This window comes from Pezoporus wallicus, unplaced genomic scaffold (assembly GCF_028554395.1).
Source record: "Pezoporus wallicus isolate ANWC-B61680 ecotype Strahan unplaced genomic scaffold, APGP_CSIRO_Pwel_v1 contig_7204, whole genome shotgun sequence".
Taxonomy (NCBI): domain Eukaryota; kingdom Metazoa; phylum Chordata; class Aves; order Psittaciformes; family Psittacidae; genus Pezoporus; species Pezoporus wallicus.
The window spans coordinates 1,005,310-1,020,760 of NW_026634996.1; positions in this window are offsets into that span (position 1 = coordinate 1,005,310).

Below are 15,451 nucleotides of genomic sequence, written 5' to 3' on the forward strand. Positions count from 1 at the left end.
ATCTGGCACTTCAATTTCCTATTCCTAGCCTTGAAAAAAACTAAATTATCAAGAAAACTGTAACCAGTTTTTTATTATCTGGTTTGATCAAGGGCTAGTTATTTATGCTGAACAGAGAGAAGATAATGGAAGCAAAAAGAGGTCTGCCTGCAGTCCAAAAGCTGTGGGTTACTCAACTTGTTCTAGAATCCCAGAGCTAAATAAAGTTTTATCCAATAAACTAGCAATTCAAAGAACTTTTCTTTTTCCTTCCAAGGAATTAAAGTGAACTGATAGGATAGCTACAATCCATTCAGGGTGGCCACGAATACTACCAAATGCCTTCTTTTACTTGAATCGCTATGACCATTAAGGTGTACAGAATTTCATAACATTGTTGGCTAAAAAAAAAAAAAAAAAATAGGCTAGTCCCAGTTAAGTATCATAAAATAAAAATTTATATTCACACCCCTAGGATGAAAACCTGAATAAAGGATTTGAATTTATACCTCATTCATGTCTGTAGCAGGCAGGTAAGATGGCCGTGCTTTGGGTTTGTTGCAGATGCACTGACAATCACTATTCTCTTCTTCGAATCAAGCTGTGGAATTCTTTCTGCCTGACACATTCCCTGTCTCTGATTCATGCTCCACTCACTTTACCTAATGATACTCAGAGAAAATAGGAGCTCACTGGTTGAGCTGGACAGAAAATAGCCGCCAGGAAACATGACCTACTATCACCACAGGAAACAACTGAGGGCAGAAAGAGCTTAACTAGAACAGAATGCATTATCTTCCAACAGTTCCTCAAACAATTCTCAAATAAAAATGCTGTTATGAAACATGAAACACTGAGCTACTTTTTGGTTTTGATAATGAATTTGGGAAAAAAAAGGGCTTAAGTATCAGATAAATGGGGGCATATGCATGCTCCTTATGAATCACATTTATGCTCATAAATGCTCATATATGCTCAGAGACCTGCCATAATTCAGAGGTGTACTGAGTCCTTCACTCAGATTTTCATTCAGTAATGTCCTTTACCTCTCTTTCCCTCAATAGCCTGCAAGCTAGCAGCATATTCTGTATTCTGGCACTACAGGTGTCAGATGGGAGTTGATGTAAGGCTGTCCCATCCTTCTGGGTGGGTGTGTGGGGAACTGATCTTTTCACAATGTGCAGTTCACGGGAGAAACCACAGGCCCTCCAAAGTTTGGAAAAACAACAATTTTATTATAAACTTCCTTTTTGTGGTAGGAACTGTCTAGGCAAGATCAAATTCTTATAAAGGATCCAAAGTAGAGGAAGAAAATGAGAAAGAAAAGAAAGAAGAAAACAAAACAACAGGCTTACCACCCCATAGATCCCGCGATGTCTTCTCTGTCAGCAAGTTTTAGCCCTTTCAGTTGTTAACTTTTTTTTGTTAGCAGTGACTCCCTGCAGATCGCTGACAGCAGCTGGTTGCCGGCCCATAGGGCCAAAGTCTCTCAGACACCTCCTACAAGCTCAGATTAATTTCCTGCACGCACACGCACCGGAAGCTGTTCTGGAAGGTTCCAGCCGGTGCCAGGGGTCTTCCGTGAGCCCCACCCTCCGTTCCTAGTCGACTAGTCATGGAGTCGACTAGCCGCAGGGGCTGTGCCGCTGTCTCCAGGCAGGTTCTTGCCGGGGCAGTTGATGTTCACGCCCTCAGCACAACACGGGAAACCCTCCCCCGCCTTCGTGAAGTGCAGTGTGTGCTCTGCCCCACCCCCAACCACAGACACACTGCCCACCATCAGCAGGTGCTCAGTCTCCCTCAGCTCCTTCTGTGCGTTGCATTGGTCTGAGACACATGCAAAAAGGGTCTATTGACCATCACAAAGACAAGCCATTCAGATGGGCTCAGCGATCAAAAAAGTCTTTCTAGAAGGCAAATTTTCCTCTAGTCTATATCCTGGTTCTGTCCCAGCAGTTGGCTTGGCTGGCTATGTAATATGAATCAGGGTAAAACTAGGTCTTATGCCATGGTTGGGAGCTTAAATGGGATCTGTGATGTTTGTGGCGTATTTATGTGAGTAACAGTTCTGAAGTGCTGAAGAAAAAATTTTTCAACCTCTGTTCATGACAATGCCTTTAACCATGAGTTTCACTTGAGTTTATGAGATTTTAATGTCTGCCTAGAAGATGCAAGAAGCTGGTGTCAAAGAAATAAATCTGTCCCAAAAGTTAATTGGCTTTTTGAAATAGAATTTGCATCTCAGATATAGATCTTAACTATATATAACACATCCACAATAAAAATACTCTGGAATTCTCCCAAGGGAAGTTGTATCAAGCAAAGCAAAGGGCAAAACTAGAACCTAATAACGGTGAAAAACACAGTCTGATTACATGCATGTTGCTAGAAAAGCACTAGAGATCACAGGGTTCCCTCTGTGGCAAATTACACTTTCATCGCCCAGCCTCAAACTTTAAATGCCTAATGGAGCATAACTGGAGCTTTTTGCTTTCTTGTTCATAACTGATTTAGAAACAATTTTTTTTTTTTTTGATACTTTATTAGATGGATTCTTCACTCACATGGATATAACTGCAGTTGCTGATCTATCAAGTCCAGTACACATTTGAAAGTACTGGATAACCTACTGCTTCAAAATACAGGCTGGGAAGAAAAAAGAGGAGGACCTAGGAAATTTTCCATAGTAGGAAAGAGTCCAACTAACAGATGGGGTGACCAACTTAAATTCTTTACTACAAAATCTCATTACTACTTGCTTACATGCACAAAATTGAATGTTACTACGGATAATAACTTACTCATCACTTTTGTAACTCTGTTCACTCTTCTGCATTCAAATTTGCAATCTTCTCTGATAGCACATTCCAAATACTGAAAACACCCTCTCTAAAGAAACAATTCATTTAATGTGATCCAAGTTCACCTTATTTTTCATTTTCTCTGGTGATCCATACTACTTGTTTGCACCTTTTTAAAAACATTTGCAAGTCTTCAGAAAATTCCAATGTAAGGATAACCTTAAGAAGGTACTTCAGATAGAGATGTTTTCTCCAATATAATGCTTAACACTGACTTCTATTTCTGTTCGAGCATTAAGGCCTTCCAACACTAAACACTGTATCTGTTCCTGTTTTTTTTAGGTAAGAAAAATCAAAGAAGAGACCAATTCCAAACTGAGATATCCAAATAAAACGTAGTTACTGGCAAAGTAAGGTGAATTATTAGAAGTCTGACATATAGCCCTTCACCTGCAAAAAAAAACAAAAAACAAAAAACATATCTGCAGGAAATTAGTGAGTTTAAGTCTTTTATTTTTGTGTGTTCATTGTAATAGATGGCACTCAAACACACAAATGAAGTAGGGCAATTGCAGATCCAATACATAGCCCAAGACATGGAACTTGTCTAGTTTCTGTTGTTAACAGGTCTTTTATGTTTAAAACCTACACTTGAGATGCTTTCCTTTCTCTGAGTTTCCTGATGTTGAATTACAGGTTGGAACTAGATGATCTTAAGGTCCTTTCCAACACTAATTATTCTATGATTCTATGATTCTACTTGCATGTTACATTTTTTCAACATATTTTTAAGTATCCTTCCTTCATGTGTTGGGTTTTATTTTGTTGTTTTTTTGTTTCTTTTTTTTTTTTTTTTTAAAACCCAGCTATACTTCATGCCAATAAAAAGACTGTCTTCTTTACCAGAAATCTCCAAACATTGATTCATAGGCGGTTATCCACCACTTTTTAACCTAGGAAAAGGTGTAGTGATCACTAGTGTGGCAGGTGACTACATATGTTCACTATTTTTGCATTGATCTGACTTCTCATGCATACTTTCGTTAGGTTTTCTGAAATCTCATATATTGATGTCCAGATGAGAGACTGCCACTCATCAAAACTGTTCCTGTCAGATCTGGTACACACCCATCATACTTCAGCCTACCAAGAGGTATGCTAAGTGTACACAGGTAAGGAGTATATCCTCAAAGCTGAACCTTGCTAGTGCCAGTTGGTCATTTTGGAGAATACGTTTTCTCTGTAAACTGCTACATCATTATACTGTCCTGCCTTTACATGGAAATAACTGTCATTGTTAAAATGAGAAAGGTAGGCGGGACGATAAAGAGGCTTGGTAAGATTAGATTCCAAAAACCTGGAATCAGTGCCCTACAAGAAAAGTGGAAATTTCAGGGATTTAGACTTTCATAAAATATTTCATGAAGTATTTAAAAATAAAATTAGAGGAGCTGCAGAGAACACTTGGAAGAAAGCTGTAAGACTATGTAATTCAAAGAGAGTAGAAAATGGTGGCAAAATGATGCTCATCTTCGAGTAAGGGAACCAAATGCTCTTTGAAAAATATAATGTAATCAAGTACAGCTATGGAAACAGACACTATACTTTCTTTGAGAATGGGGTTTAGCAAAGGATAATTTGAGGTAAGCAGTTTACTTAGTTCTAATTTGGACAGTATAGACTATATCTTCTTATCCCTGCCTAAAACACCATTCATGTTAATCTACTAAGTTTATAGAAATGAAAAGGATTGAATTATATATTTGTTTAAATATGGCATGGCAATAAAAATAGTCAAATACAAGTGTGAATACTGAACACAAAGACAATCTATCATTAAGCTCAGAGGTACAGTTTCTATATGGCTCTTCTTACTGCACTGAAGATATTTTATTGTCTTATGATCATCAGACTGTCATAAAGATACAGACATTTTTCAAGTTCAAATGAAAACACCATATTTCAGAGAGCTCAAATTGCTAAATTACACAGAAAGAATGAACGCTTTAACCAATGAGCCTAATCTGAAGTATGTACAACACCAGGATAGTGCCAGGAGTTTCTGTGAAGCTCTGCTACACCTGTTTTTGCTCTGCCAAATATATGCTTCTTAGCTAACAGAAGGATAAGGAGCAAACAAAACAAAACAATAGGATGGTATTCATGAGATGGTATTCATTTTAATTCCAAATGCTACCAATTTCCTGTCTTTTTTAGACAGAGTACGTAATCCTCCTGTGATCCTATATTGTGCTCATAATGGTGCTTTCTTTACACTGTGAATTCTTTGTAATAGAAAATGTCTCTTACTGTGTTTATATATCTACATGACTAAATTTATGACATTATCTGTAGTACTGCATTCATGGCATAACTGCTGTGAAATTAATGCTTAGTGAGAGGGGAAGTATTTACAGTTTAGCAATTATGACAAGCAAGAGAAGTGGACTAAATTAAGATGGCAAAATGTAAACAGAATGTGAGAAACGAGTTGCTGCTAATGAGAATGATAGCTATGGATAAAACTTCACTGTATACTAAGGGCTTAACTGCAGCAATTCTTTGAACACACGGGTTAAAAAAGCTTCTGCTGAGGATGGTCAAAATGACCAACAGGTCTCTTCCAAATTTTAGGTACAAGATGTATCAGTACACTAATTACATTGCACTAATAAAAGAGAAAGGTTTCTTATGCTGTCCAGTTAGGAAGGTAACCACAGTCATTAAAATATTTTTTCAAAGACATGGAAAGTAAATAAAAATTGGCTGAGAACAGAATTTCAGTAGGTCAGTCTTTTCAGGTCAGTCTCTGAAGTCAGACACAGCTGGAAAGCATACAGACATGAGCAAATCCTGCTCTTACTTTTTATCCCTATTCCTCTTACCTGCTTATAGCCTTTCAACAGCTTCTTCACATCCCAAACAAATCAAAGTATTCCTTCTCATGTCATCTACTCCTTTGGTTGTACATCAGTAACTTTCCTCTGATTCCCTAAAGGTGATAAGCTGCTCATAGAAGGGCTTGCAGCAAACTCATTTTGTTGTGCTGTGGCCAGTTGTTCCATTTAAAATATGTGCTTTTTGGGGCTTCTGTAAATTAGAGAATTTTGTAACACACTATTCCCTGCTGTAATGACTGCAAGATTGGAAGATGGCTAATACTATAACCTAGTGCTCAGTGACCAACTAGCCTGAACGCCACGATGGCAGAAGGCTAAATGAAAGAGAGCAAATTATGGTCTCCTTCATGCTGAAGTTCCAAAACACATTTACTAAAGTTTGATTTATGAAGCTTCCATGCACCAGGAAGCCTGGTAATCTTTTGTCTCTGGTCTTTGGTCTATATGCCCTATTGTCTGAAATACCTGAAAGTTAATTCAAAGCACCTGAAGCAAGAATACTGAAAGCTGCTTAAAAGACTGTAGTAGAAATCGATCTAAAGCAATTGCACATAACACAACAAGAAGGATTTTGCAAAAAAGTGCTAAAGGGTCTCCAGCTGGTTATTCCAGAAGGAAATTCACAAATGTTATACAGCAGTCCATGGCAACAAAAAATCTTTGTATTATAAAATTTTAAGATTCTACAAATTGAAAATAGGTTGAAAGAACATTAAAACAGTAGATGACCCTGAGTGGAATTTGCTTGTTGTAAAGTACAACATAGCTCTCAAGCAATCATTCTTTGCTCTATAAAGTTTCAGAGAAAGTTCAATATAGAATCAAAAATCATGAAGTGCTGATAATCTCTTTTCCCACATTTTTTATCTGTTTTCTCTAATTAATCAATTTGTAGTCTTTCTCCAGTGTGACACAAATGAAACTAGAACAGAAAGAAAAGAGTGATAGCCGCACATTAAATATTTTGTCTGTTAGTAATAAATTTTGCTTTGCCAACCAGATCTGATACAAAGTGAATCCTGTGGTAACATATAGCTGGCTGCACCAGTTACACAACTGGGAAAAGATCTGTTTAGTTGTTGCCAAGGTCTGTGTGCCTTTGAAGGGCTTTCTTCACTTGGGCAAGGTGAAAACACTTTGGCGTCTATTTATGATGCATATTCAGCATCAGAATTTTTTTTCCAAAACCACCTGTGAGATTTGGATGCCCAGTTCCTATTAAATCTACTAGGCAGCTTTGAGAGTCACAGCTTATCAACAAAAACAAAGAGCTGTTAATGCACAAAGGCACTTGCAAGTATGAGCCATATGTTGTCACTGTAGGACACCCTAAAATTCATCAGACATCTTGGTTTCTATTGTATTACATTACAGAAACAAAAGTTTAGACTTAGTATTGGTTTCTTAAAAATGAGGCTTCACTGACTTCAGATGATCTCTATACAGAAGCCATTACAATCGTGGGGGTTATTCAGGCTGAAATTGCTTCTATATGGCAGCTACTTTTGTTCCAGAGGTCCCTTTCTCCAAGCCATCAAGTACAGAATACTAAAAGACACTGGATTTAAAAACACAATGCTAGTGCAGAGCAAAACATGTTATTTTGTTAAGTAATACATTATAATCTTGTTCTGTATATTTGTCATAGAACCAATAAATTTAGGCTAAACAATTTATTGTTTAAATTCAATAAAAGCTCCACTAGCATTACCTACAGATTCAGGATGTCACATGGATTCATCACAGCACTGCTGATTCTTAAAATTTACAGCCACTGATACAAGGTGTGCAATCATTCACTAAAAGGGAGGGCTCTCAACCTCAATAAATTCCCTTGGACAGCATCCTGAACCAAGGGGAGAGTCCCTGACTGCAGGCCCACTGCTCTGAGGAGGACCAACTCCAAATGGCTCTGTGACACGGAGATGCTTTTATACCCTGGTTTAATCTGAGCTGTGGTCAAATATGTTCACATAACCCCACATGAGCTCAGGACCAAACTTCCTTGTCTGTTCTGCATTTGCCAACCACCACCATGCAGGTGGGACAAGAGCTGTGCAGGTGGGAAATCTTCCCAGGCTTTTGTCAGGTCTTTGTCAGGGCAGGTGTACTTGCCACAGTATTTATTCAACATGAGTGGAGTCACTGGAAATTACTTTTCAAAAAAATCCAGTCCTGAATTATAGTCTGGAGTGCTCATTCTCATTCAAGCAAAGTGTACATGAGATTAATTGAAACATTAGGTTTTGTTATGTGATTCCACTCTCCTCATGTGGGTAGGAAAGAGCCTTCCCCTAGCAAAATTCTGATCTTGAAAGCTAGAACATCCTAAAACCAAAGATAGTAAAAGCAGGATGTACAAACCTTCTTGTGATTCTAGGAGCCCTTCTTCAGATGCAGGCAGATATGGGGAAGGGAAGGCCAGTTATATATTTTGTTTACCATTATTAATATGAAAATTGTTGTAAATTGCTACTAAAATGTATGTTAAAGACTGTTTTTACCGATCCCTTACTGTCATAAAATCAGTCTTCCCTAGCAATTCCCTGCTCCCCCATCTATCTTGCCAAGTGTCTTTACATTTTAAGTTTTGCAATTAACACACACACAGGCAGATAAGATTAAGAAGATGATTTGCCTTTGGGCAGGTTATTCCATAATTGTTTATCATGTGTTTTTCTTTCCCTGAAGCAGCTGGTATTGACTGCAGACAGAAATAGCGGTTTGACCTGTGGTGGCAATTCCAATTGTCCTTTGCTGCAAGGAGCTCAAAGGTTTAATCAAAATGGATGTAAGTAAGTGGAGATATTTGAGATTGAGGCACATTATACAAATTACATACAGTAAGAAAATTATCCTGATGCAATTTTGGCAAACGTCAGCTCAAGAGTGAAAATGGGAACGTTTCAAAATCCTCATTTTCTGAGTCATCTCTTGCAAGGAAAACTCATGTCCTGCTGCCCATCCAGCTCTACCAGGATCTTCACTTCTTGCCCCAATACTCCCCTCTTCTGTATCTCCCACAATAATTACTTGTAGGGGCCTTGAGAAATCACAGGAGGTGTTTCTGCAGTAGGAAGACTGGACTGGAAAAAGCATGGAAACGGTCATGACAAATAGCTCTTAAGATCAGAATCATATTTCTGCTTCTCTAGGGAGATCCATTAACACTGAAACATGAACCTTGGAAGAACAAGCAGGGTACAACAGGGATTCTTGAGAGTGCATCATGATGACTGCAAACCCAAGTAGCTTTGGAAGATTTCAAATAAACCTACGTACACATGCTTGGCTATGTTATTTTTTGGAGAAAAGATTAAATATATGAGCTGAAAGTGGATGGTGGTATCATTCTATCACAACATTTTCAAAATTACTGTCTGTAGGATAAGAGTACAGATACATGACAGTTAAACATAATCTAAAAAATACACTACCTATGGAAGATGTTAAGATAAAACATTTGGGGCTTTTATCCAAACTAAGGATGTTGGCTTTGTTCTCTTACTTAAGTTCACTTCCATAAAGGAATCCAACAGAGCATTCGGACTTCATTAAAGTTGAGGAGGACTTAGTATGAGCCGGCAGTGTGTGCTTGCAGCCCAGAAAGCCAGCTGTGTTCTGGGCTGCATCAAAAGGACCATGACCAGCAAGCAGGTCGAAGGAGGTGATCCTGCCCCTCTATTCTGCTCTCCTGCGACCCCACCTGGAGTCCTGCATGCAGTTCTGGAGCCACCAACAGAAAGCTAGAGAGGAAGTTTTTACAAGGGCATACAGTGACAGGACAAAGGGGAACAGCTTTAAACTGAGAGAAAGGAGAATGAGATTATATACTAAGAAGAAATTCTTCACTAGGAGGGTGGTGAGGCACTGGAACAGGTTTACCTGAGGAGCTATGGCTGCTCCATCTCTGGCAGTGTTCAAAGGCCAACACAATGGTGCCTTGAGCAGGCTGGTCTAGTGGAAGGTGTTCCTCCACATGGCAAGGGGCTTGTAACTAGATCTCCAAGGTCCCTTCCAACCTAAACCATTCTATGATTCTGTGACAATTTCAGCTGTACTGAAACCGTAACAAGTCTCAAAGTAATGCAATGCTTTACAAATAACTTAAGAATACACTTTGTAACAGGTAACTTCATCAGAGCATTGTTCAGGCTGTGGTCATTATTTAACTAAACTTGTGATTAACAGTAAAAGTACTACTTAACTGCTAAAGCTTTTGCAGCATTTTCTCCCCGCCTTAATTTCTGTGTCTTAGTTAACTACCATTAAGTGCAGCTATAATACACTGCCTCCTCAACTTCAGCTCTGGCATCCTTTTTTTCCTGTGCTCTGGATTCCCTTTATCCCAACAGTAGTATTTCAACTGCTGAATTCTACATTGGTATGTTCCCGTCCTTGTAGTGGGGACAAAAGAATCTACAATTAAATGTTCTCTTCATTCTGTTGCCCTGAGAGCTCAAATGTGATTTCATTTTCAGGACTGGTTTTGCAATGTGCAGGAGGTGAAGGAGGTGATCCTTGTCTTTACACCACTACACCTTTCTCATTGTATTTCCCTCAGAAAATGAAACTGCATACTTAATACTACTGGTAGGGTTTAGGGGGATTTAGTTGCGGTGGAAAAAACACCAAAAGTTTAGGCTTGAAACTTAAGCATCTGACTCTGGCTAATGGAAAAAAATCGGTAGTTAAGTTTTGTGCATTAAACACATGCAAAGCAGGTGTTTAAGTTATAGTATGAAAGCAGCCTTTTCTCCAGTAACTCTGGAGGTTATAGGAGCCTAAACCCTGGTGTTCTTGGATGGTATCTGATGATGAAAATAGGAGATAAAAAGACCAATTGCTAGTCTGGAACCATGTTAATGCAGGAGTCATGGACAACACAGAGACGATCAATGTGATCAAGTGATTGCCAAATTTATTACAAAGCCTTAACTCCTTATATACTATTTCTTACAGGCACTTACAGTGATTCGGCATATTATGATTGGATACATGTCTTGAAGACCCTTAGTGACTAACACACAATTGGTTAAGCACAGGTGTGAGAACTTGACCTCGAAAGCTTGCCAACAGTCCACAGTTCTCATTAACTCAGTGAATTTACCAACTTCTAGTACATGAGTATCACAGAGAGACTGTATTAAATGAGTTGTATATGGGCTCCCGAGTCCACGGTCCGTCACAGTATGCCCAATACCCCTGATAAGAGCATATGAGAGACCTTCCCACCAGCGGAAAATCACACAGTATGTCTGTATCCCGCGCTGGTCTTGCTTCCCTGGAGGTTCAGGGGAGGGGGGGGTGTTTTTTTTTGTTTGTTTTTTTTTTTTGTTGGTTTGTTTTTTTTGTTTTTTACTTTACTGTAAAAAAGGTTGCTCCCTTCACTTTAAGGAGGACTGAAAACATCCATAAAACATGTCCCAAGCTCAAATTTCAATTCATTCAATCACTGACAAGGGGGGTGTCCTGGAGCGGTGCTGACTCTTTCCAGGGTTTCACCCATCGAGCTGGCACCCACCACAGACTGGAATGTAATTACACACATATAACCTCAACCAGTTAGTTTTACTTCTGCCGGACCTTTCCAAATGCCGGTTTCCAAATCCTTGTACTGGACCAGAATACCCAGAGTTTTAGTCATATAACCTGAACCTAATGCCTGACTGTGTATTAAAGTCTCCTGTCAATTGCAAAAAAAATCATAACATATACAGCTTGAGTATAAGAGGATTTTAACCCATACATGGTCACTGCTTGTCAGGCCTCTTTAACTATTTTGAGATCAAAAGCTTCCCACTCTTTACCCCCCTGCTGTGTAGTAAACACAGGATATGCAGAGAGGCTCATTGCAGAAAATTCACCAGTAATAACTGCATAATCTTTGATTAACCCATGCCAACAGGGCGCAGGATTTGTGCCCCCCTGATACCTCTCCCACACCCTCCCCCTGTTTGACTTCTTTAAGGAAGGGGTTTTGCAGAGGATGAGGTGGTGGCACCGATGGAGATGTCTCAATCCCAGTCTCGAGGGCTTCAAGCTTTTTCATCAATTGTTGCAGCTGAGCATCTCCAAGGCCAGTGAGTAGTTGCTGATGAGTTGAGCAGACTGACCCGGGAGACAAAGAGTCGGAGTCTGGAAGCAGAGGATATAAATCTGGCTCGGATTCAGGGGACTCGGAGTCTGATCCTGGGTCGAACTCAGGGTCTCCGTTGTTCGCAGCTATGTCTTTCTTGTCAGGTGTCTCTCGTTCGGTATGTGGCCATCTGCGGTCCTGGCTCTTGCTTTCATCGGCTCGGGGCGTTGATTTTTTCGGCGCCGTTCCAGGTACCATAGGAGGTGCAAAAGTCATAGCCACAGCACTATGATGGGGGTTAGGGGAGACAGCCCCTTCTGGAGCTGTGGCGGCAAATACAGAAGCTACCGCCACCCTTTCCAATTTCATCTCTTTCAAAGTCTCGGACACCGGTCTCCAAAGTGTAGAGTGTTTCTGTGCATCTTTGGTCCCTTTACTAACCTCGCGATCACGGGACCACTTTAACAGCCTCTGTAAGGCGGCACTATCGTATTGCAGTCCTCTCTTAGAGAGAATGTGTTGGAGGAGCTCCATCACCTCCTGTTCCTCTTTGGATAGCAAGTGCCCCATCTCCCTCCCGGCCGCTCACCTGATCAGGGCAAGATTCCCAAAGTTTTGCAGACATCTGACTTCCCAGTGCGGGGGCAGCACTGAATTTCAGCTGGCTCTCAGCCCCCTCCTTTTCGTCGGACCTTCAAACTCGTCTTCATCGAGTTACCTATTGGAGGGTCCCTGTTTGGGCGCCACTTGTTGACGCGGGAGTCACGGACAATGCAGAAACGATCGATGTGATCAAGCGATTGCCAAATTTATTACAAGGCCTTAACTCCTTATATACTATTTCTTACAGGCACTTACAGTGATTTGGCATATTATGGTTGGATACATGTCTTGAAGACCCTTAGTGACTAACATATAATTGGTTAAGCACACGTGTGAGATCTTGACCTCAAAAGCTTGCCAACAGTCCACACTTCTCATTAACTGAGTGAATTCCAGCTTCTTCTTATCTTGCTTGCTTAAGCTTCCTCGGGACTCTCATGGCCTTGCTGTATCTTTCAGGATTATTCTCTCCTGTGAGAACACTGCCTCCACAGAACTGGTTTTGTTTTACACATGCTGCTTTATTGTGTTTTAGATTGGAGAAAATGCTGCATTTGTGATAGTGTATGAAGTGTAGGTTAATGATGCCTGAGTATGCCTAGAGAAAGATGTCATGCTGAGAAAAAGCAATGTTTGCTAGCTCTGGAATGACAGAATTTGATTTAGACTGGAATAAAACAAACCAACAACAACAAAAGATGTCTCATCACATAAAGGGAGAACTAGGAGAGCTGCTAAAGGACCTACTGTGCTTTAACAGATAGTGTTTTGTTTTCATTGCCACATGCAGCTTTCCAACTGTCGGAAAACAAAAATTGCTAGCAAAGCTGCTGCAGATGGCAGCAAGCAGTGGCAAAGTGCAGAGAGTGAAGCAATTCAAGGACAGCGGAAGGAGCTCGTAGTATGGAAAGGCTATAAAAAGTACCTTGCAGGAAGGCTGATGGGAGGAGAAAGATGCTTGATGTTTGGCAAGGGAGGCATCCAGGAGATGAGAGGAGTGTAGGAGAGCGAGAAGCAACTGAGAACTAGATGACACCAACCTGAGTGCAGCTTAAACCAGACCTACTGGTACAGTAAGGACATCACTATTCACAGTATTAGACCATTAATTAAATTTACTGAGAGACTGCAAGAAAAATAAACCTATTTGACTTAGAGGTTGCTTCACCAAAGTAAAAGACATTTAAAAATTCAGTGTTACACTTCCACTATTAGTTATCATTACTCTGTTTGTTTGTCCTCTTACACTGTTGATCCTTAAATAAAAACTAGTAAAATCCACATTTATCAATGGGAAAAAACTAGTTTATTAAGCTTCAGAAAGCTTGGGTTTATTTTCCTAGTTTATCAAATATTTTGAGTTGATGCCATAGTAGCACGCTGCTTGGCTTTAAATTCAGATATTCCTGCTTTGTGGAAGGATGAGATGGCAGAATTCTCCTAATAGTTTATAAGGAGCACAAGAGTACAAGTAGCAACTTTGAAAAAAAAAGAAAGAAAAAAGAAAAGGTATGCCTATTGTGGTTTCTTTAAAAAATGCTGGTGTTCCTTGTGAAGTTCTGTATTGCCACTCAAGAAGAGACCAGAGGTTCTCCTTTGCCCTTTCATCAGCACCACTTGCAAACCTAGGAGTTCTTTTTAATTGATCAGCACAGTACCATCCCACTATATCTTATCTGAGACCAAACTGGTTCTTCAGTCTGAGGCAGTCTGAAGCTGCATCTGTGTGGCACTGAGGAGTTGTAGCAATTAGCTAGGATGCAGCATCCTGTTGAGGAAACTATTAATTTTCCCAGATACAGCTTGACACGGCTGCACAATTCTGGGAAAGTGCACCAGGTTTTCTATGCTAGCTTAGGCAACTTTATTTGCAGTGTAGATAACGTTTTTTGGGGTTTAAGTAAATGTATCTTATGCCAACATTAGCCCATTGTGTGGAACAGCAAGAGCAGAATTGTAATACCAGACAGCTGGTGCTGAGGCCACAATGTTTGCAGCATCTACATTGCAGGCAGTTTTGCTCTGAAGACACAGTTGAATCCAGCAGTCCCAGTGTGGGTTATCAGCTGGATGCATGACCTGAGCTTCCCGAGTACTACTTCTGCTTCAGCTTCATCTGAAAATAATTCAGTTCAACTTCTCCAGGGTTCTCCATGACATGAGCCAAAACACAGGTAGTTTTGGCTCACAAGAGATTTGTTTCCAAATCACACTTGCATTAAGAGTTAAAATGCTAGCACAGGTGCTTCTTTACATAAAAAGCACTGCTCGGTTATTCTCCAAAGTTAGGCTTGTGTTTGTAGGCATCTTTCTAGTAAAATAAGCTAGTTTATATTGCTGAGAATACTTGCTTGGATTTGCCTGAAAAAAAAGAGACACCTTTTAAATAATGAAAAAATATAAACTGTTTGATGTCCTGAATTTTAACACAAAAAGGATGTGGTAAACCACTTCTATTAAAGAAGCCTTTGCATCCATGATATTTTCTTCTTTCTCTACATTCTTACTGCTTTCTTCACTGCCAAATAAATCCTATTTGTCTCAAGATGGGACAGTCAAGGAAAGGCTTTCTTCACTGCTTTCTTCACTGCCAAATAAATCCTATTTGTCTCAAGATGGGACAGTCAAGGAAAGGCTACCCAATGCATCATCACTTTGCTCTGTCTTTTTTTACCACAATTGGTTCATCTGGATATGTTCTAATGTTGCTGACGCATTTTATCACAGCTGAAATTAGTTTGAAAGGAGAAGTTGTCTTAAGGTAAAAGTCTTCTGTTAGATGCCACTGTCAAAGGCATAGATGAGGTGGTCTCTTGAAGTCTCTATGATACCCAAAAAACTTTAAGAATTGAAGGAGAGTGTACTGGGTCTGGATGGGATGGAGTCAATTTTCTTCACAGCAACCTGTATGGTGTTGTGCTTTGGATTTGTGACTAAAGCAGGGTTAATAACACACCAATGTTTTGGCTGAACAATGTGGCACAGTGGCAAGGCTTCTCTTGCTCCCACTCTCCCCCCACGAGTAGGCTGGGGGGTAGGCAAAAGTTCAGGAAAGGGTAAGAGTCAGGACAGCTGACTAGAACATACCA